The sequence below is a fragment of the Chiloscyllium punctatum genome, chromosome 14 (assembly GCF_047496795.1).
Source record: "Chiloscyllium punctatum isolate Juve2018m chromosome 14, sChiPun1.3, whole genome shotgun sequence".
Classification (NCBI taxonomy): Eukaryota; Metazoa; Chordata; class Chondrichthyes; order Orectolobiformes; family Hemiscylliidae; genus Chiloscyllium; species Chiloscyllium punctatum.
Window position 1 is genome coordinate 55,093,931 of NC_092752.1, and position 22,358 is coordinate 55,116,288.

Below are 22,358 nucleotides of genomic sequence, written 5' to 3' on the forward strand. Positions count from 1 at the left end.
GGGGTTGGGGAGGGTGCGGTTTTTACCAGGGCTGGGGGAGGGGGCCGTGTTTGAATGGTGTTGGTGGAGGGGGCGGTGTTGGACAGGGTTGGGGGAAGTGGCGGTGTTGGACGGAGTTGGGGGCAGTGGCGGTGGTGAATGGGGCTGGGGGAGTGGGCAATGTTGTACGGTGTTGGTGGAGGGGGCGGTTGTGAACGGGCCTGGGGATGTGTGCGGTGTTGGATGGTGTTGGTGGAAGGGGCGGTGTTGGACGTGGTTGGGGAGGGGGTGGTGTTTGACGGGTTTGGGGAGGGGGTGGTTTGGACGTGGTTGGGGAGGTGGTGGTGTTGGACGGGGTTGGATAAGCGGCGGTGTTGGACGGTGTTAGTGGAGGGGTTGGTGTCGGACATGGGTCGGGAGGGGGTGGTGTGGGATGGCATTGTGGGAGGGGAGGTGTCGGAGGGGATTGGGGAGGGGGCGGTGACGGACAGTGTTTTTGAGGCGGCAGTGTTGGGCGGTGTTGGAGGAGGGGGTGGTGTGAGACTGGGTTGGGGGAGGGGGTGTTGTGATACATGGTTGTGGAGTGGGCGGCGTTGGACTCTTTTGGGGATTGGGGTGGTGTTTGATGGGGTTGGGGGGAGGGGGCAGTGTTGGACCGGGTTGGGGGAGGGGGCAGTTTTAGACGGGGTTTGGGAGGGGGCAGTGTTGGCCGGGGTTGGGGGTGGGGGTGGTTTTGGATGGGATTGGGTAGGTGATGGTGTTGGACGGGGTTGGGGGAGAGTGCGGTGTTGGACAGGATTGGGGGAGGGGGCAGTGTTGGACGTGTTTGGGGAGGGAGCGGTGTGGGATGGGTTTGGGGAGGGGGTGGTGTTTGAAGGGGTTCACGGGAGGGGGCAATGTTGGATGGGTTTGAGGTGGGGGTAGTGTTGAACGGGGATGGTGGAGGGGCAGTGTTGGACGTGGTTGGTGAGGGGGCGGTGTTGGACGGTGCTGTGGGAGGGTGTTGTGTTGGACGGGTTTGGGGAGGGGGTTGGTTTGGACGTGGTTGGGGAGGGGGTGATGTTGGACGGGGTTGGTGAAGCGGCGGTGTTAGACGGTATTACTGGAGGGGTTGGTGTTGGACATGTTTCGGGGAGGGGGTGGTGTGGGACGGCATTGTGGGAGTGGGCGGTGTCGGACAGGATTGGGGAAGGGGCGGTGTCGGCAGGATTTTTGAGGCGGCGTTGTTGGAGGAGGGTGTGGTGTGGGACTGGGTTGGGGGAGCGGGTGTAGTGATACATGGTTTGGCAGGGGGCGGTGTCGTACAGGGTAAGACAGGCGGCGTTGTTGGATGGTGTTGGGGAGGGGGAGGTGTAGGACGGGTTTGGGGGAGGGAGTGGTGTGTGATGGGGTTGACGGAGGGGGCGGTGTTGGACGGTGTTGAGGTGAGGGAGCAGTGTTTGACTAGGTTGGGGTGGGTGCGGTGTTGGACCGTGTTGGGGAGGGAGCGGTTTTGAACGGGTCTTGGGGAGTGGGCAGTGTTGGATGGTGTTGGTGGAGGGGGCAGAGTTGGATGGTGTTGGGGAGGGAGCGGTTGTGCATGGAGCTGGGGGAGTTGGTGGAATTGGATGGTGTTGATGGAGGGGGCAGTGTTGGGGGTTGGCGGTTGTGAACGGGGCTGGGGGAGTGGGCGGTTGTGGATGGTGTTAATGGAGGGGGCGGTGTTGGACGGGGTTGGAGGAGGTGGCGGTGTTGGGCGGGGTTGAGGGAGGGGGCGGCGATGAAAGGGGTTTGGAAGATGGCGATATTGGACAGTGTTGTGGATGGGGTGGTGTTTGATGGGGTTGGGGGAAGGGTGCTGTTTTGGACTGGGCTGGTGGGGGTCAGTGGTAGACGGGGCGTGGGAGGGGGTGGTGTTGGACGGGTTTGTGTGAGGGTGAGATGTTGGACGGTGTTGTGGATGGGGGCGGTGTTTGATGGGGTTGTGGGAGGGGGAAGTTTTGGACCAGGTTGGGGGGAGTAGGCAGTGTTAGACGGGGTTTGGGAAAGGGCTGTGTTGGACGGGGTTGGGGGAGGGGGTGGTGTTGGATGTGGTTGGGAAGGGTGCGGTGTTGGATGAGGTTGGTGAGGCGGCGGTGTTGGACGGTGGAGTGGGCGGTGTTGGACTTGGTTGGGGAGGGGGCGCTGTTCGATGAGGTTGGAGGAGGGGTCGGTGTTGGACGGGATTGGGGAGGGGGTGATGTCGGGCGCGTTTGCTGTGGTTGGCAGTGTTCGACGGGGTTGGGGACGCGGCAGTGTCGAACGTGTTTGGGTAGGCGGCGGTATTGGACGGTGTTGGGGAGTGGGCGGTGTTGGACAGGGTTGGGGTAGGGTGCGGAGTTGGGCAGGTTTGGGGGAGGGTTTGTGTTTGATGGGGTTGGGGAGGGGGCAGTGATGGACGGGGTTGGGTAGGGGGCGGTGTTGGACTGGGTTGAGGAGGGGGCGGGATTGGACAGTGTTGGGGAATGGCTCGGGGTTAGGGAGGGGGCGGTGTTGTATGGTGTTGGGGAGGGGTCGGTGTTTGATTGGGTTGGGGAGGGGGCAGTGTTGGACGGTTTTGGGAAGGGGCCTGTATTGGACAGCGTTGGGGAGGGGTTCGGTTTTGAACGGGTCTGGGCAGTGGGCAGTGTTGGGTGGTGTTGGGGATGGGGCAGTTGTTTGATGGGGTTGGGGCAGGGAGCAGTGATGAACGGGGTTGGGTGAGGGGGCGGTGTTGGACAGGGTTGGGGAGGGGTTCTATTTTGAACTGGGCTAGGGGAGTGGCAGTGTTGGGTGGTGTTGGTGGAGGGGAAGTGTTGGATGATGTTGGGGGTGGGGCTGTTGATTGATGGGGTTGGGGTAGGGGGCAGTGATGGACGGGGCTGGGGTGAGGAGGCGGTGTTAGACAGGCTTGGGGGCAGGGAGCAGTGTTTGACAAGGTTAGGGGAGGGGGCGGTGTTGGATGGTGTTGGGGAGGGGGCGGTTTTGAAGAGGGCTCGTGTGAGGGCGGTGTTGGATGGTGTTGGGGGAGATGGCGGTGTTGGACAGAGTTGGGGGCTGGGGCGGTTTTGGACAGCTTTGGGGGATGGAGCGGTGTTGGACAGGATTGGGGAGGGGGCGGTATCGGATGGGATTGGGGAGGGGGTGGTGTCAGACAGGGCTGGGAGAGTAGGCGGTGTTGGACGGGGTTGGAAGATGGTGCAGTGTTGGACGGGATTGGGGAGGGAGCGGTGTCGGACGGGTTTGTGGTGGGGGCGGTCTCGGACTGTGTTTGGGGAGGTGACGGTATTGGACAGGGTTGGGGAGGGAGTGGTATTGGACAGTTTTGGGGGAGGGAGCGGTGTTGGATGGCATTGTGCAGGGGGCAGTATCGGATGGGGTTAGGGAGGCGGCGGTGTTAGACGGTTTTGGGGAGGGGGTGGTGTTTGATGGTGTTGGGTTGAGGGGGCGGTGATGGAGGGTGTTGGGGGGAGAGGGCAGTGTTAGACGGGGTTTGGAAGGGGGCAGTGTTGGACGGGGTTGAGGGTGGTTGAGGCGTTGCACAGGGTTGGGCATGGATCGGTGTTTGACGGGGTTAGGGAGGGGTCCGTGTTTGACCGAGTGGGGGAGGGGGAAGTGTTGGAGAGGTGCCGGTGTTGGACAGGGTTGGGGAGGTTGTGGTGTTGGACAGTGTTGGGGATGGGGCCGGTGTTTGATGGGGTTTGGGGTGGGGGCTGTGTTGGACGGGATTGGGGAGGGAGCGGTGTTGGACGGTGTTTGGGATGGAGCCAGTGTTTGATGGGGTTGGGGAGGGGGCAGTGATGGTCGGGATTGGGGTGAGAGCGCAGTGTTGGACGGGTTTGGCGAGGGGGCGGTGTTGGACGAGGTTGGGCCGGGGTCGATTTTGGATGGGGCTGGGGGAGTAGGCAGTGTTGGATCTTATTGGTGGAGGGGGCGATGTTGGACAGGTTTGGAGAGGGGGCGGTGTTGGACGGGGATGGGGAGGCGGCAGTGTTGGACGGTGTTGGGGATGAGGCCAGTGTTTGATGGGGTTTGGGGAGGGGGCAGTGATGGACGGGGTTGGGAGGAGGGGCCGGTGTTGGACGGGTTTGGGGGGTACGGTGTTGGATGGGTTTAGGGAGGGGTCTGTGTTGGAAGGGATTGGGGAGGGGGCGGTGTTGGATGGTGTTGGGAAGGGGGTGACGTGGGACAGGTTGGGGGCGGTGTTGGACTGGTTTGGAGAGGGAGCAGTGTTGGACGAGATTGGGGAGGGGGCAGTGTTGGACAGTGTTGGGAGAGGGGGCGGTGTTTTACGGGGTTGGGGAGGAGGCGGTGTTGGACAGGGCTGGGGGAGTGGGAGGTGTTGGACGGGGTTGGGGGAGGGGGCGGTGTAGGACGGGGTTGGGGAAGTGGTGGTGTTGGAATATGTTGGAGAGGGGGCGGTGTTTCAAGTGGTTGGGTTGGTGGCAGTGTTGGACGGGGTTGGGGGAGTGGGCTGTGTTGGATGGTGTTGGCGGAGGGGTCGCTGTTGATCAGGTTTGGGGAGGGGGCATAGATGGACAGAGTTGGCGAGGGGGCGGTTTTGGATAGTGTTAGGGATTGGGGCGGTGTTTGATGAGGGTGGGGGAGGGGCAGGGATGGACGGTGTTGGGGTGAGAGGTGAGTGTTGGACGGGGTTGGGGAGGTGGCACTGTTGGATGATGTTGGGGAGGGGTGAAGTGGGACAGGTTGGGGGGGCGGTGTTGGACTGGTTTGGGGGAGGGGGCAGTGTTGGACGGGATTGGGCAGGGGGCAGTGTTGGACAGTGTTGGGGAGAGGGCGCGGTGTTTGATAGGGTGGGGAGGAGGCGGTGATGGACAGGGCTGGGGGAGTGGGAGGTGTTGGACGGGGTTGGGTTAGGGGCAGTGTTGGACGGGGCCGGTGGAGTGAGCGGTGTTGGACGGGTTGGGGGAGGGGGCGGTGTAGGTCGGGGCTTGGTGAAGGGGGCGGAGTTGGACGGCTTGGGGAGGGGGCAGTGTTGGATGGTGTTGGGCAAGGGGTGGAGTTGCACAGGCTTGGGGACTGGGCGGTGTTGGACGGGGTTGGTGGAGGGGGCAGTGATGGACGGGGTTGGTGTAAGGAGGTGGGGTTGGATGGGGTTTGGAGGATGGGGCAATTATGGACGGGGTTGGGGAGGGGGCAATGAGGTTCAGACTGGGCCAGGTTTGGACGGTGGTGAGGATCAGGCTGGGGGCGGTGTATGGACGGTAGAGTGGGTCAGTCTGGGGATAATGTGTCGATGGTGGTGAGAGTCAGGCTGAGGGCGGCGTGTGTGCGGTGGTGAGAGTCAGGCTGAGGGCGGTGTGTTGGGTCGGTGTGTCGGGGCAGCAAGGGTCAGGCTGGTGGCAGTGTGTGGACGGCGGTGATGGTCAGGCTGGGAACGGTGAGTGGGCAGGGTTGAGGGTCATTTTGGGGGCGGAGTATCGGGGACAGCAAGGGTCAGACTGGGGGCGGTGTGTGGATGGAAGTGAGGGTCAGGCTGGGAAAGGTGTGTGGGTGGAAGTGAGGGTCAGGCTGGGGCAATGTGAGGACGGCAGTGAGGGTCAGACAGGGGGCAGTGTGTGGATGGTAGTGAGGGTCAGGCTGTTGGTGGTGTGTGGTCGGCTGTGAGGGTCCGGCTTTAAACGGTGTGTGGACGGCGGTGAGGGTCAGGTGGGTGGGTGGTGACGGCATTGAGGGTCAAGCTGGGAACGGTGTGTTTATGCCATTGAGGGTCAGGCAGGTAGCGGTGTGTGGACAGCAGTGAGGATCAGGCTGGGGCAGTATTTCGGCGGCCGTGAGGGTCAGGCTCGAGGCAGTGTGTGGATGGCACTGAGGGCCAGTCTGGGCATTGTGTGGACAGCAGTGGGTGTCAGGCTGGGGGCAGTGTTGGACAGCGATGAGAGACAGGCTGGGTGCGGCGTTGAATGGTGGTGAGGGTAAGGTTGGGGGTGGTGTTGGACATTGGTGAGGGTCAGGCTGGGGACAGAGTGTGGACCGAGTGGAGAGTCTGGCTGGGTGCGTTGTGCGGATGCCGGTGAGGATCAGGCTGGGAGCGATGTGTGGACAGCGGTGATGTTTAGGCTGTGGGCAGTGTGTGGATGTTGGTGAGGGTCAGACTAATGATGGTGTGTGGACGGCTGCGAGGGTCTGGCTAGAAACAGTGTGTGGACGGCGGGTGAGAGTCAGGTGGGGTGGGTGTGGACGGCATTGAAGGTCAAGCTGGGAACGGCTTGTTAATGGCAATGATGGTCAGGCAGGTGGCGGTGTGTGAACAGCGGTGAGGGTCAGGCTGGGGCGGTGTGTTGGCGGCCGTGAGGGTCAGGCTCAGGGTGATGTGGACATTGGTGAGGGTCAGGCTGGAGGTGGTGTGTGGACGTCAGTGAGGGCCAGGCTGGGGACAGTGTGTGGACCAAGTAGAGAGTCAGGCTGGGTGCGTTGTGTGGATGCCGGTGAGGATCAGGCTGAGGGCGGTGTGTGGACAGCAGTGAGGTTCAGGCTGGGGGCAGTGTGTGGACAGAGGTGAGGATCAGGCTGGGGGCAGTGTGTGGACAGCAGTGAGGTTCAGGCTGGGGGCAGTGTGTGGACAGAGGTGAGGATCAGGCTGGGGGCAGTGTGTGGACAGCGGTGAGGGTCAGGCTGGACGTGGAGTGTAGACGGCGGAAATGATCAGACTGTGGGCGATGTTTGCGTGGTGGTGAGGCTCAGACTGGGGACCGTGTGTGGACGGTGGCGAGGGCCAGACTAGGGGCAGTGTGTGAATGGCACTGAGGGTCAGGCTGAGGGTGGTGTGTGGGCGGCAGCGATGGTCATGCTTGGGCTAGTGTGTAGAAAGTGGTGAGGTCAAGATGGGGGCGGTGTGTAGACGGCGCTGAGGGTCAGGCTGAGGGTGGTGTGTGGGCGGCAGTGAGGACCAGGCTGGGGGCGGAATGTGGATGGTGGTGAGGATCAGGCTGGTGGCGGTGTGTGGATGGCGCTGAGGGTCAGGCTGGGGGCAGTGTTTGGGCGGCAGTGGGGGTCAGGCTGAGGGTGGTGTGTGGGTGGCAGTGAGGGTCAGGCTGGGGTGGTGTTGAACGGCGGTGAGGGTCAGTCTGCTGGCAATGTTGGACAGCGGTGAGGGTCAGGCTGGGGCCGGTAAGGTCAGGCTGGGGGCGGTGATGGTCCGGCTGGGGGCAGTGCGTCCAGGGAGGTGATGGTCAGGCTGGGGGGTGGTGTGTGGACGATGGTGAGGGTTAGTTTGGGGACGGTGTATGGGCGGCAGTGAGGGCCAGTCTGGGTGTGGTGTGTGGATGGCAGTGAGGATCAAACTGGGGACGGGATCTGGGCAGCAGTGAGGGTCAGGCGGGGGGGCGGTGAGTGAATGGCATTGAGGGTCAGTCTGGGGGTGGTGTGTGGGTGGCAGTGAGGGTCAGCCTGGGGGCCGTATGTAGATGGCACTGAGGGTCAGGTTGGAAGAGGTTTATGGGCAGCAGTGAGGGTCAGGCTGGGGGCAGTGTGTGGACAGTGGTGAGGGTCAGGCTGGGGGCGGTGACTGGACGGCAGTGAGTGTCAGGCTGTGGGGCAATGTGTGGGCGACGTTGAGGGTCAGGTTGGGAGCAGTGTTGGATGACGGTGAAGGTCAGGCTGGGGGTGATGTGTAGTTAACATTGAGGGCCAGGCTGGGGGCAGTATTGGACGGCGGTGTGGGTCAGGCTGGGGGCGGCAGTGAGGGCCAGGCTGGGGGTGGTGTTGAACAGCGGTGAGGGTCAGGCTGGGGGCAAAGTTGGATGGCGGTGAGGGTCAGGCTTGGGGCGGTAAGGTCTGGCTGGAAGCGGTGAGGGTCCGGTCGGGGGCAGTGAGTGCGGGGCGGTGAGGGTCAGGCTGGGGGCTGGTGTATGTGGAATCGGTGAGGGTCAGGATGGTGGGTGGTGTGAGGACGGCAGTATGGTCTGACTGGGGTCAGTGTTCGAAGTTGGTGAGGGTCTGGCTAAGGGCAGTGTGTGGACGGCAGTGAGGGACAAGCTGGGAGCGGTGTGTGGACGGAGGTGAGGGTCAGGCTGGGGGCGGGGTGTGCACAGCGGTGAGAGTCAGGCTGGGAGCGGTGTGTGGACGGCAGTGAGGGACAGGCTGTGGGCGGTGTGTGGATGATGGTGAGGGTTAGTTCGGAGGTGGTGTGCGGGCGGTGTGAGGGTCAGGCTGGGGGCGGTGTGTGGACGGCAGTGAGGGACAGGCTGGGGGTGGTGTGTGGATGATGGTGAGTGTTAGTTCAGGGGCGGTGTGTGGGCAGCAGTGAGGGCCAGTCTGGGGGCGATGTGTGAATTATTAGATTTTTTTAGATTAGATTAGATTAGATTACAGCGTGGAAACAGGCCCTTCGGCCCAACAAGACGACACCGGCCCGCCGAAGCGCAACCCACCCATGCCCCTATATTTACCCCTAACCTAACACTATGGGCAATTTAGCATTCCCAATTCACCTGGCCTGCACATCTTTGGACTGTGGGAGGAAACCGGAGCACCCGGAGGAAACACACACAGACATGGGGCGAACGTGCAAACTCCACACAGTCAGTCGCCTGAGGCGGGAATTGAATCCGGGTCTCAGGCGCTGTGAGGCAGCAGTGCTAATGGCAGTGAGGGTCAAACTGGGCACAGCGTGTGAGCTTGGGTCTCTGTGTGTGGGTGGCAGTGAGGGTCAGACTGGGGGCAGCGTGTCAGCGGTGGTGAGTATCAGGATGGGGGCAGTGTGTGGACGGTGGTGAGGGTCAGGCTGAGGGCAGTGTGTGGACAGTGGTGAGTGTCAGTCTGTGGGCGGTGTGTGGATGGCGCTGAAGGACAGTCTGGGGGCATTGTGTGGATGGCGCTGAAGGTCAGTCTGGGGGCGTTGTGTGGATGGCGCTGAAGGTCAGTCTGGGGGCGTTGTGTGGGTGGCGCTGAAGGTCAGTCTGGGGGCGTTGTGTGGGTGGCGCTGAAGGTCAGTCTGGGGGCGTTGTGTGGGTGGCAGTAAGGCTCAGGCTGGGACGGTGTGTGGATGCCGTTGAAGGTCAGGCTGGGGGCGGTGTGTGGACAGCGGAGAAGGTCAGGTTTTTGGCAGTGTGGATTCCGGTGAGAGTCAGGCTGGGGTGGTGTGAGGACGGTGGTAAGGGTCAGTCAGGGGTTGGTGTGTAGATGCTGGTGATGGTTAGGCTGGGGGCGGTGAGTGTCAGGCTGTGGGACAATGTGTGGGCGGCATTGAGGGTCAGGCTGGGAGCTGTGTTGGATGATGGCGTGGGTCAGGCTGGGGGCAGTGAGTGGACAGCGGTTAGTGTCAGGCTGTGGGGCAATGTGTGGGTGGCATTGAAGGTCAGGCTGGGAGCGGTGTTCGACGATGCTGAGGGTCAGGCTGGGAGTGTTGTGTGAGTGGCAGTGAGGGTCAGGCTGGGGGTGGTGAGTGGACGGCGGTGAGTGTCAGGCTGTGGGGCAATGTGTGGGCAGCAGTGAGGGTCAGGCTGGGGGTGGTGAGTGGACGGCGGTGAGTGTCAGGCTGTGGGGCAATGTGTGGGCGGCAGTGAGGGTCAGGCTGGAGGTGGTATGTGGTCGGCAGTGAGTGTCAAGCTGGGGGCAGTGTTGGACGGCGATGAAGGTCAGGCTAGTGGTGGTGTATGGGCGGCAGTAAGGGTCAGGCTGGGGGCAGTGTTGGATGGCGGTGAGGGTCAGGCAGGGGACGGTGTGTGTACGGCAGTGAGGGTTAGGCTGGGGACGGTGTGTGCGCGGCTGGGTGCTGCTGTAATCTCCTGAATGGGGAGCAGACTTTGAAAACTCCGAGCCCCAGAGGTAAGGCATTTAATCGATTCACCGAATCATTGATTATCCGAATGAATTAGTGCCCACCCAACTCGCTCACATAATTGAGGTTCCTCAGTCGGTGGGAACATGAATAGGAAGGGTTTAGAGGTATATGGGCCAGGTGCTAGCAGGTGGGACTAGAATGGGTTGGGATACCTGGTCAGCATGGACGGGTTGGACCGAAGGGTCTGTTTCTGTGCTGTATATCTCTAAGACTCTATGACATTCCAGCCAATTTTGTATCCAAATCTCCACATCTCCTTGTATTCTATTGTGATGAACTTGCTAACCCGTCTGTTATGTGGACCCTTGATGAACGTCTTTCTGAAGTCCAACTTAGTGATTTCCATGCACAAAGCCATGCTGACTATTCCTAATCGTTCTTGTCTTTCCAATAACATGTACATCCTGCCCCTTATAAACTCTTCAAACAATGTACCATCTACTGAATTCAGGCTCACCGGTCTATAGTTTGCTGCCTTTTCCTTACCACCTTTTTCAAATAATGGCACCAGTCTTCCAGCTACTAGTCCACAACTAGAGGGCATAGGTTTAGGGTGACAGCATAAAGATATAAAAGAGACCGAAGTGGCAACTTTTTCACACAGAGGGTGGTACGTGCATGGAATGAGCTGCCAGATGAAGTGGTGGAAGCAGGTACAATTGCAACATTTAAGAGGCATTTGGATGGATATATGAATAGCAAGGGTTTGGAGGGATATGGGCCGGGTGCTGGCAGGTGGGACTAGATTGGGTTGGGATATCTGGTCAGCATGGATGGGTTGGACGGAAGGGTCTATTTCCATGTTGTACATCTCAATGACTCTGACTCTAAATGGCCAGTTTTCACAGTGATTCTACGAGAAACTCATTTGGACAGGTACCTAATAGGGAATGTTTGGATACATGTGGACCAAGGAGAGGCAGGTGAGATTACCTCCGTTTGGAATTCTGTTTGACATGGATTGATTGGATCACAGGGTCTGTTTCCATGCCACATAACATTACAACTCTAATTCTTGCTATCTCTGCATTCCTCCCTTTTCACATCTCACCCTATCTCTGTCACCTCACCCAGCCTCACAACTCTTCCTTATCTCAAAGTTTGGGAGAAGATTTGCAGCTCAGGTGCTCGTTGTTGTGGTTGTGTTCGCCGAGCTGGGAGTTTGTGTTGCAGATGTTTCGTCCCCTGTCTAGGTGTCATCATCAGTGATTGGGAGCCTCCTGTGAAGCGCTTCTGTGATGTTTCCTCAGGCATTTATAGTGATTTGCCTCTGCCGCTTCTGGTTGTCAGTTCCACTTGACCGCTGCAATGGCCAGTATATTGGGTCCAGGTTGATGTGTTTAACAAGCACATCAACCTGGACCCAATATACCGGCCACTACAGCGTACAGCTTTCAGATTCCTGCATCGAGCTCCAGAATTTCCTCCTAAACCTCTCCATCTCACTTTCCTCCCAAACACATTGACCAATCATATGTCATCGATTCTACTATCATTTTTTTTCTGACCTGGTTTCAATGGTGGCCTGTAATATTCCTATATTAAGTGTCTTGAGGTTTACAGCACAGAAAAAGGCTCTGAGGGCCATTGAGTCTGTGCCAGTAATGAAAACTATCACTGAACTATCCTGATTCTTTTTCCAATACACAGTCATTCGCACCATCTGTCTTGGTATCACAAGTGTGCACCTAAATATGTCTTAAATGCTATTGGGAATTCTGTGTCTCCCACCCTTCCAGACAGTGAGGTTTAGTGCAACTGATGCTCGATGATGACATCATCCACAGGAAGACAGAGCAGCTGGGTCTGTGCAAACCAGAGATCGCCCATGCATTGGGAAGGATGGCAGGGTCCCTGAGAGGGGGCACAGGATATTTACCAGGATGGTTCAAGGAATGGGGAATTGTCGTAGCATGTTTTGGATATTCTTTTACATTATTCATTGGTATGATATAGTTGTTGCTGATACATTGGGTAGATAATATCGATCGACAATAGATGGACTCTCCTTCTCAACCTCTCCCCTTGCCTGGGCTGGGGTAACCTTCAGGTTAAACCACGACCAGTCATCTCTCCCTAATGAGAGAGCAACTTTATGGTCTGGTAGGACAACACTGACTTTGCCTCTTACACAGTGATGTCACTGTACCGAGGGGGTGGAGAGTGGGAATGCTGAGGGTGGTGAATGGGACACCACTCAGACACAGTGCTTTGTCCAGGAGGATGTTCACGTTCTTTAACATTGCTGGGAGCTGCACTGATGCAGGCACGTGGACACAGTTCCAACACAATCCTGATGTGTACCTTATAGAGAGCAAACAGACATTGGGGAATCAGGGATTTGGGGAAACCGACATTGTTCTCCTTGTAGCAAAGGCAATTGAGGGGAACTGTGACAGAGGGGTTTACAAAAGTTACCCGTTATAATAATAAACCTTATACCCATCAGCTCACTATACAAGAATTACAGGACACATTGAAGGTGTGGGGAGAACTATTGAGAGAATGGGATGATTTAAAGGAAATTCTGGATTAGTGGTGCTGGAAGAGCACAGCAGTTCAGGCAGCATCCAAGTAGCTTCGAAATCGACGTTTCGGGCAAAAGCCCTTCTTCAGGAATATGAAGGGCTTTTGCCCGAAACCTCGATTTCGAAGCTACTTGGATGCTGCCTGAAATGCTGTGCTCTTCCAGCACCACTAATCCAGAATCTGATTTCCAGCATCTTCAGTCATTGGTTTTATCTCGTTGATTTAAAGGAGAAATTTTCTGCAGTAAATGGGATTGAGCTGGAACACAATACTCACGCCCAATGTGAATATCCAGGTCCTGATTAAATGAGTAATGCTGTCAGAGTTTGGCATTCCAGTTACTGACATTACCATCTGAATGTCCACCTGTCGTATCCTCTAATACAAGTTATAAAATCTGTCACTGTCAGGTCAGGTTAGAAACTCACACCATCCCCTCCTCCTGGGCCAGGATGACTGTACACATTACCCCTTATGGAGGTCAGCAGTTAGTTCAGGGGGAAATCTATGTGGGTTTCTGTGGGTTTCCACCTTGGGACTTCATGTGACTGAACAGGGCAGATCTTTCATAGATGGGACAGAATGATCCAAGAGTCAGTGAGATGTGGAGGGGAGAATTTCCTTCCTTTTCTTTCCTTCCGTGTTGCCGCTGTGCCTCATCAATGAGACATGGGGAGTGAAAGGCTCATGCAGCTTGATGGGCAAGTTGTCTCCATTCTGACCAATGGGCGGCAAGCTCCTCCCAGTCATCCCATAGAAAAACAGAGCAACACTGCACGCTTCCCAATGCCCAGGATTCCCAGTAAACGTTTAGAAGAATTGGGGGTGGGAATCTATCAGAAAAGGCATAACTGTAAAGTTCTAAGAGGATTGTGAAGAGAGAGAGATGCACAGGAGAAGGGGTCAACAAGTTGGCAGATGGAGTATAATTTGGGAAAATGGGAAGTTGGTCATTTTGGAGGAGATAATAAAAGAACAGAGTGCTATTTAAATGGTGGAAAGTGTAGAAAGCTGCGCCACAAAGGGACCGGGGGTAATTGTGCAGGAAACACAGAAAGCTAGCAGATTCTGGGTCAGTCACGGAATCAAGGGTTCTGCTTCAGATTCGTCAAGTTTAAGGCAACACCGACACTGGTAACGGGCTGCAGTAGCAATGGAGCTGGGGTGAGGGGGAGACAAGCGACATTTTAGGGAATGGAATTCCTGGTGTTTGTGATTGTGTGGATGTCTGATCAGAAGGTCACATTGGGGACAGTTATAACAGCAATATTGGAAAGAATGTAGTTCTACCTCAGATATTTCCCAGTGGGAGGGAGGGGCTCAGCAGTAAGGGAAAGTAATTTGTAATAGCAACTGAAGGCAATTGTTTTAACCATGACAATGTTTCATTGGAGAAAATTGCAGCTAATTGAGTAGTGGGAGCGTGGTAAGCAGTTTGAAAACTGAATAACAGTGGAATAATGAAGAGGGATGATGGGGAGGGAGAGCTGGGCATTGTCAGTGTACATGTGAAACCTAACACGGTGCTTTTGGACAATGTCACCTCCTGGCAGTATGTAGGTGAGAAAAAGCAGAGTCCAAGGATAGATCCTTAGATTGCCTATAGTGTGGAATTAGTCCCTTCGGCCCAACAAGTCCACACCGACCCTCCGAAGAGGAACCCATCCCTGTACATTTACCCCTGATCGATGCACCTAATACGACGGACAATTAGGCATGGCCATTTCACCTAATCTGCACATCTTTGGACTGTGGGAAGAAACCGGAGCACACGGAGGAAACCCACGCAGACACTGGGAGAATGTGCAAACTCCACACAGCCAGTCGCCCGAGTCTGGAATCGAACCTGGGTCCCTAATGCTGTGAGGCAGCAGTGCTCACCACTGAGCCACCGTGGTGCCCAGCCCTTGAGGGACACTACACACAAGGAATTCAGAAAGGAAATCAGAGGGGTTATAACAGCTTCAGAAGTTACCATTGTCGAGGAGGGTCTGCCTACTGAGTCAGTATGGGTGGAAATTAGGAACAGTAAGGGAGCAGTTACCTCATTAGGAGTTTACGACAGGCCCCCCAATAGCAGCAGGGAGATTGAAGAAAACATAGGTTGGCAGATTTTGGTAAAGTGTGAATATAATCGGGTTGTTGTAATGGGTGACTTTAACTTTCTCAGTATTGATTGGAACCTCCTTCGAGCAGATGGTTTGGAAGGATCTAATTTTGTAAGCTGTGTTCATGAGGATTTCCTAACTCAGCACGTTGAAGCGGCCGACGAGGGGAGAGGCCATTTTGATTTTAGTGCACGGCAATGAGATGGGGCAGGTGTCAGATCTTGCGGTGGGAAAGCATTTTGGTGATAGAGACCACAACAGCCTCATATTCGACATAGCTATGGAGAAGGAGAGAAGCAGGCACAATGGGAGGATATTTAATTGGGGAAAAGGAAACTATGATACTATCAGACGTGAGTTGGGAACCATGGACTGGGTGCAATTGCTATAGACATGTGGAGATGGTTTAAGGAACAGTTGTTGCAAGTGATGCACAAATGCGTCCCCCTGAGACAGGCAAGAAAGGGTAAGATAGAGGAACCTTGGATGACGAGAGCGGAGGAGCTTCTTTTCAAAAGAAAGAAGGCAGCTTACGTAAGGTGGAGGAAGCAAGGGTCTTGCTTAGCTCTAGAGGATTACAGGCAGGCGAGGAAGGAGCTCATAAATGGCCTGAGAAGAGCCAGGAGGGGGAAGGGAAAAGGCTTGGCAGGAAGGATTAGGGAGAATCCATAAGGAATTTTACACGGAGATGAGGAATAAGAGAATGGTCAAAGAAAGAGTAGAGCCGATCAGGGATTGCATGGGGATCTTGTGTATAGAGTCTGAGGAGGTAGGGGAAGCCCAAAATGAGTTTTTTGCTTCTTTACTCAAGAAAAGGACCTTGTAGTGAATGAAACTATTGAGGAGTAAGTGTGCATGCTGGAATGGTTAGAGATTGAGGAAGCTGATGTGCTGAAACTTTTGACAAACATTAAGATTGACGAGTCTCCAGGGCCAGGTCAGATTTGCCCTCGGCTGCTTTGGGAAGTGAGAAATGTGATTGCTTCACCGCTTGCAAAGATCTTTGCATCCTCGCTCTCCACCGGAGTTATACTGGAGGACTGGAGGGAGGCAAATGTAATTCCTCACTTCAAGAAAGGAAATAGGGAAATCCCTGGCAATTACAGACCAGCCAGTCTCACGCCTGTCGTCTGCAAGTTGTAAGAAAGGATTCTGAGGGATAGGATGTATGACCATCTGGAAGAATATGGCTTGATTAAAGGCAGTCAGCACGGCTTTGTGAGGGGCAGGTCATACCTCACAAACCTTATCAAGTTCTTTGAGGATGTTTTTCAATAAGTTGATGAGGGTTGAGCAGTGGATTTGTGTATCTGGACTTCAGCAAGGTATTTGATAAGGTTTCCCATGGTAGGCTCGTTCAGAAGATCAGAAGGAATGGGATACAGCGGAACTTATCTGTCTGGATACAGAATTGGCTGGTCAACAGAAGACAGTGAGTGGTAGTAGAAGGAAAATATTCTGCCTGGAAGTCTGTGTTGAGTGGTGTTCCACAGGGCTCTGTCCTTGGGCCTCTACTGTTTGTAATTTTTATTAATGACTAGGATGAGAAGATTGAAGGATGGGTTAGCAAGTTTGCAGACGACACAACGTTTGCAGGTGTCATTGACAGTTTAGAGGGCTGTTCTATGCTGCAGCGGGTCATTGACAGGATGCAGAGATGGGCTGAGCGGTGGCAGATGGAGTTCAACCTGGATAAATGCGAGGTGATGCATTTTGGAAGGTTGAACTTGAAAGTTGAATACAGGATTAAAGCCAGGATTCTTGGCAGTATGGAGGGACAGAGGGATCTTGGGGTGCAGGTACATAGATCCCTTAAAATGGCTACCCAAGTGGACAGGGTTGTTAGGAAAGCATGTGGTGTTTTGGTTTTCATTAACAGAGGAATTGAGTTTAAGATACATGAGATTTTGTTGCAGCTCCACAAAACTTTGGTTAGAACGCACTTGAAATATCGTGTCCAGTTCTGGTCGCCCCATTATAGGAAAGATGTGGATGCTCTGGAGAGGGTTCAGAGGAGGTTTACCAGGATTCTGCCTGGACTCGAGGGCTTATCTTATGAAGAGAGGTTGACTGAGCTCGGACTTTTTTCATTGGAAAAAAGAAGGAAGAGAGGGGACCTAATTGAGGTGTACAGGATAATGAGAGTCATAGAGTTGATAGCCCAGAGAGTTTTTCCCAGGGCAGAAATTGTGAACATGAGGGGTCATAGTTTTCAGCTGTTTGGCGGAAAGTATAGAGGGGATGTCAGAGACGGGTTCCTTACACAGGGAGTTGTGAGAGCATGGAATGCGTTGCCAGCAGCAGTTGTGGAAGCGAGGTCATTGGGGATATTTAAGAGACTGCTGGACATGCGTATGGTCACAGAAATTTGAGGGTTCTTACATTAGGTTTACCTTACATGAGGATCAATGGTTGGCACAACATCGTGGGTTGAAGGGCCTGTTCTCTGCTGTACTGTTCTATGTTCTATGTTCAATGAAGTGTATCTGTACCTTTTGACCATCTATACCCTGTACTGACAGATAGTGCCCCCTCAATACCTTAGAAACCATCCCCTCAGTAAGTTTATCCCCAAAACACTTCGACAGAACATTCATGCCCTCAACACCTCAGAAAGCAAACCTGTTGCCCCCTTGGACCCTGTTCATTCCCAAACCTGTTCTCACTGTGATGACCCACTGCCACCGCAAAGACTGGAGCCCAGGGCTCAGAACATGATTTGAGTCTCTGTATTGATCATAGATTCCCTAAGATGTGGAAGCAGTCCATTCGGCCTATCAGGTTTACACTGACCCTCTGCAGAGCATCCCATCCACCCCCCCCCAACCCCACCCCACATCCCCTCCATCCCTGGATCCCTTCATTTCCTCTGGCTAATCCACCTAACTTGCACGTCTTTGGGCAGTGACACGGGGAGAATGTGCCAACTCCACACAGACAGTTGCCCGAGGCTGGAATCGAACCCGGGTGGGGTGAGGCAACATTGACCCCCCCATGAAAATCCCACCATCTCCTCCCCGTTGATGATCGTTTGATGTCTATACCCGGGGAGTATCTAACTTGTCTAGCATTATTGAAGAAAGATTAGGGATAATGGTATTGTATCCACAAGCTCAAGATTCTCGATCCCCCTTGAAAAAATATTTATATCAATTTCAAAAGGAGACTTCATTCACAAAAACACTTTACGTACAAACATAGTCACTAAAGTTCGGTTCTGTACAGGCTTTACAACAAGTCTTTGTCATGACATATATACTCCCCTTGGCTGATTAACTGAAATGTTAGGTCTGAGCTGTTCCTTCTGAATTAACATCACAAAGTTAAATTGAGAAGGATCTTTGTGAAGTGCCTGTGTTCTGTATCTGTTCTCCCATGTACCCCGCCCTCCGAATACTATACCTTACAAAGCTTTAAACCTGTTTGTCAACTTTCGGCAGAAGCAGCCTCAGGGCATTGAACACAGACTGAATTACTCAGTGACGCTTGGATCAGGTCAAATTCTCAAGCAAACAGATGGCTGGGGAAATTCAGCAGGTAGCAACAGTGAAGAGAGAGAGAGGAACAATTCGCATTTCAAGTGACCCTTCCTCAAAACGGTCTGTTCTGAAGGAACTTTCCCGCAGAAATCACTGGATTAAAAGGTGAACTCTGTCTGTCTCTTTCTCCCTCTCCCTTCAGAGATGCTGCCGGACATGCTGAGCTTCTTCAGCAATCTCTGTATTGATGTTTCAGGTCTCTAGCGCGTCTTTACAGATTGATTTTAGTGTTGAATTCTCAAGCTTGCTCTGTTCAAGGGATTGAATCCCTCTGCTACAAAGGGGGGTCAGTTACCACAGCTAACAGGTTCGTGATGCCAACATTGTTGGTTCAATCTCTATTATGTCTGAAATTACCATGAAGGTCCAAGCTTCTCAACCTCGCCCCTTACCTGAGGTGTGTGACCCACCAGGCCTCTCTCTCTGACAAGACAGCAGCTCTCGGGTCCTCCTGGTCTATAATAACTTCCTAAAATTAAAAAGGCACTCCAGTAATAGAGCTCTTTACATGGTTCAGGTCAAACTCCTGGAGCTCCCTCCCTAACATCACTGTGGGACACCCAAGGACTGCAGCAGGAGAGTACAGCTCAACCCCACCTTCCAGGCAACTATTAGAAGGTGTGGTATTCACATGCAAGCCACATTTGAAAATACGTTTTATAACAGGGTCAAGGTGGATGGTCACTAACTCTGTTTCTTTACCTCTGTTGAAATCAGCGTAATGAAGAAGCTAAGGGTCAGTTGAAAATGACAATGATAGCCTTTCGTAGGTTGGTGTTTATTAGAGTTTGCATTGACAGTATGAATGTTTGAGCACTTATTCAAGGGCATGCAGGTAGCTGCCAGAGGAAGTGATGGAGGCTGGGATAATTGGGACATTTCAAAGGCATCAGGATGAGTATGTGAATGGGAAGGGTTTAGAGGGACATCAGCCAAGGGCTAGCACATGGAATGAAATGAGATGAGAATATCTGGTTGGTATGGACGGGTTGGATAGGAGGGACTGGTTCCAACCTGTGCATCTCAGTGACTCTGTGCCTCTGAATAGTCTATTGCAGAGAGTTTCATCTCAGTGACTCTGTGCCTCTGAATAGTCAATTGCAGAGAGTTTCATCTCCGTGACTCTGTGCCTCTCATTAGTCTATTGCAGAGAGTTTCGCCAGGGCTTGGTTTGTGAGTCTCTCTCATGCACCCTCAGAATCTGACCAACCCTATGACCCCAATTTCCGAAGCAAATAAGAGGGTCAGTACCGAGGGAGTGCTGCACTTGTCAGAGGGTCAACACTGAGGGAGTGCTGCACTGTCAGATGGTCAGTATTGAGGGAGTGCTGCAGTGTCAGAGGGTCAGTACTGAGGGAGTGCTGCACTGTCAGAGGGTCAGTACTGAGGGAGTGCTGTACTGTCAGTCGGTCATTTCTGAGGGAGTGCTGCACTGTCAGAGGGATCAGTACTGAGGGATTGCTGCAATGTCAGAGGGTCAGCACTGAGGGAGTGCCAAACTGTCAGAGGGTCAGTACTAGGGATGGCTGCACAGTCATAGAGTGAGTACTGAGGGACTGCGGCACTGTCAGAGGGGTCAGTACTAAGGTAGTGCCACACTGTAAAGAGGATCAGTAATGGGGGAGTGCCACACTGTCAGAGGGTCAGTACTGAGGGAGTACCACACTGTCAGAGGGACAGTACTAAGGGAGTGCTGCATTGTCAGAGTATGGGTACTGAGGTAGTGCCACACTGTCAGAGGATCAGTACTGAGGGAGTGCTGCAATGTCAGTGGGTCAGTATGAAGTAATGCAAGCCTTGTTTATGTGGACAAATTTCAATTGATATAAACAGGATCTGAGTAATGTAATCTTTGTTGCATACAAATACCGACTTACGTTGAAACATCATATCACAAAAATAAACCCGTGTCTTAATCTGTACAGAATGAATTAAAAAGATTGAAACTGTAATCGCAGTTTTCCAGTGGAGATAACAAGTAACATAAAATAATGTGTCTAGAACTTTATCATTTTCAATTCCGGAGAATTCTCCAATTCCGAGAGGTCACCAGTAGCAGGAAGGGAGAGCTTGTTTCACCAACAACTAAACTTACTTTCTAAGGTGAATGTTCAAGAAAGTGTACCAAGCCATCGCTGCCAGCGTTGCTTTTCTTGTAAGTGTCTAACATCTTGCGTTTTGCAAATCTCTGCGTTAAATCATAATAACTCTTTCACTGATAATTATTTTAATTCTATTTAGTAAGGCGAATACTGATGCATCACTTGTTGAGTTCAAAGCGAACTTTGGTCAGTTACCAGGCTCCTCAGTAATGTACATCATTATCTGTTTCACTGCACTGTGCAGAATGGATTTGTACTGAAAATACATTGATGGAGTATGAATGAGCATGGTATCTGTCTGGTCGTTAACAGTGTGCACTGTGGAGACGAATATGCCCGATATATTTTTAGACCGATTCACCATGAACGGCAGGACTCAGTCAACTTTGTAAAATCTCAGTAACTGTACCAGGTCCGAATGTCCAGAATGATGGAGATTAGATGTCATAATGGGATTTTCCACAGATGCAAGATGGATGTTCGAGGTGGATGATGCACAATTTAGCACATCTGAGATTGTGCAGCCCGGAATTTCCAATAATGTTCAAGAACATCCCGCTATACAGACAAAAGTCAGTCCTGCTGTTGTGACTCCACTTGACCTTAAAGTTAAGCATTGAGGGACTTGCTGAGCTTAATGCGACATCAGGGTCACATGTTGATTCATCGTCCATCATCATTGCAAGGTCTAAAGAGCATGAATCTCCTGTCCATCCTGATAGAGCACGATACTCTTTGCATCGTGATGTGTGACATCATTTCATGTGTTTTCACACAGGGTGTCTGGCAAACAGCGATTGTGCCTCACACCACGGATACCATTATGGATATATCAATTCCAAGAGGTAAAATGTGACTTGTGCTGTTTCACGAGGTAAACCATCCTGCTTAATTTCAAACAGCAACACAAAAGATTTATCTCGTACTGCTATATGTGAAAACTTGAGAGGCCAAGAATTTTTTTTCTTAGATTAGGTTCTCTACAGTATAAAAACAGGCCCTTCAGCCCAACAAGTCCATACCGACCCTCTGAAGAGTAACCACGAAGACCCATCTCACAATGGGAAATTTGGCATGGCCAATTTTCCTGACCTGCACATTTTTGGATTGTGGGAAGAAGCCAGAGCACCCGGAGGAAACACACGTAGCCACGGGGGAATGTGCAAATTCCACACAGACAGTTGCCTGTGTCAGAAATCGAACCCAGTCTCTGGCGTTGTGAGTCAGCAATGCTAACCACTGAACCACCGTGCCGCCCTTTTATAGTAAAAGTTACCAATTTTATTTCATAATGTATAACATGTAATAATTAACTCACAAATATTCACAACTGCTTCCTCTAACCGATCTTTTACTTTCCCTAGTATGATACTAGTCCAATAAAAATCCCGATTAAGATTTACTAAACAATTCAAATTTCAAAACCAGGCAGCTGTCGAATCTTCCCTCTGTAAATATACTCTTCAGTTCGGTGTCAATGGTTTTTTTCCCTCTGTGCAAACCTCTGCTCCAGACAGGTACCTCTCCAGGAATTCATACTGGAAGCCTACATCTTTCAGATTAGATTTGATTCCCAACAGTATAGAAATAGGCCCTTCGGAAACAAATCCACATGACGCTCTGAAGAGTAAGCCGCCAAGACCTATTCCCATATGCTATATTTATACTTGACTAATGCACCGAGAATTATGGGCAATTTATCGTTGCCAAATCCCATGACTGGCACATCTTTGGATTGTGGGAGGAAACGGGAGCACCTGGCGGAAATGCACGCACAAACGGGGAGCATGGGCGATCTCCAGACAAACAGTCACTTGACTTGGGATTCTAACTGGGGATCCTGGCACTGCGAGACAGCAGTGCTAACAACTGAGCCATTGTGCCATCCCGTTGGTCTGGTGGCAGTTGTCCCTTAACTGTTCAAGTTTTCGCATTGTTATACCCTCAAAACATCCGATTGTGTCATTGGTTTTTAACATTGTTAATATATTAAATTCCAAGCTGATTGGAGTTTTTTTAAAGGGTGTAATTTAAATTAATTTGACTAATTCGAATTTGTTTTTGTCTCCAGGCAACTAGTAACTCAAGCTACTATACCAAAAGATTGCGTTGTATCTTCTTCAGAACACTTGGCGCTGTCAGGTAATTCTGCTCGCTTTTAACTTTTGTAAAGGTACAGTACACATCTGCACCTTCATAACACCTCCCCCTTATGAAAAGTATGAACGATCACAATGAAAAGATGGCTTCATTTTTTCCTATTCTTTCAACAAATTACCCTAACATACCGATAACATTA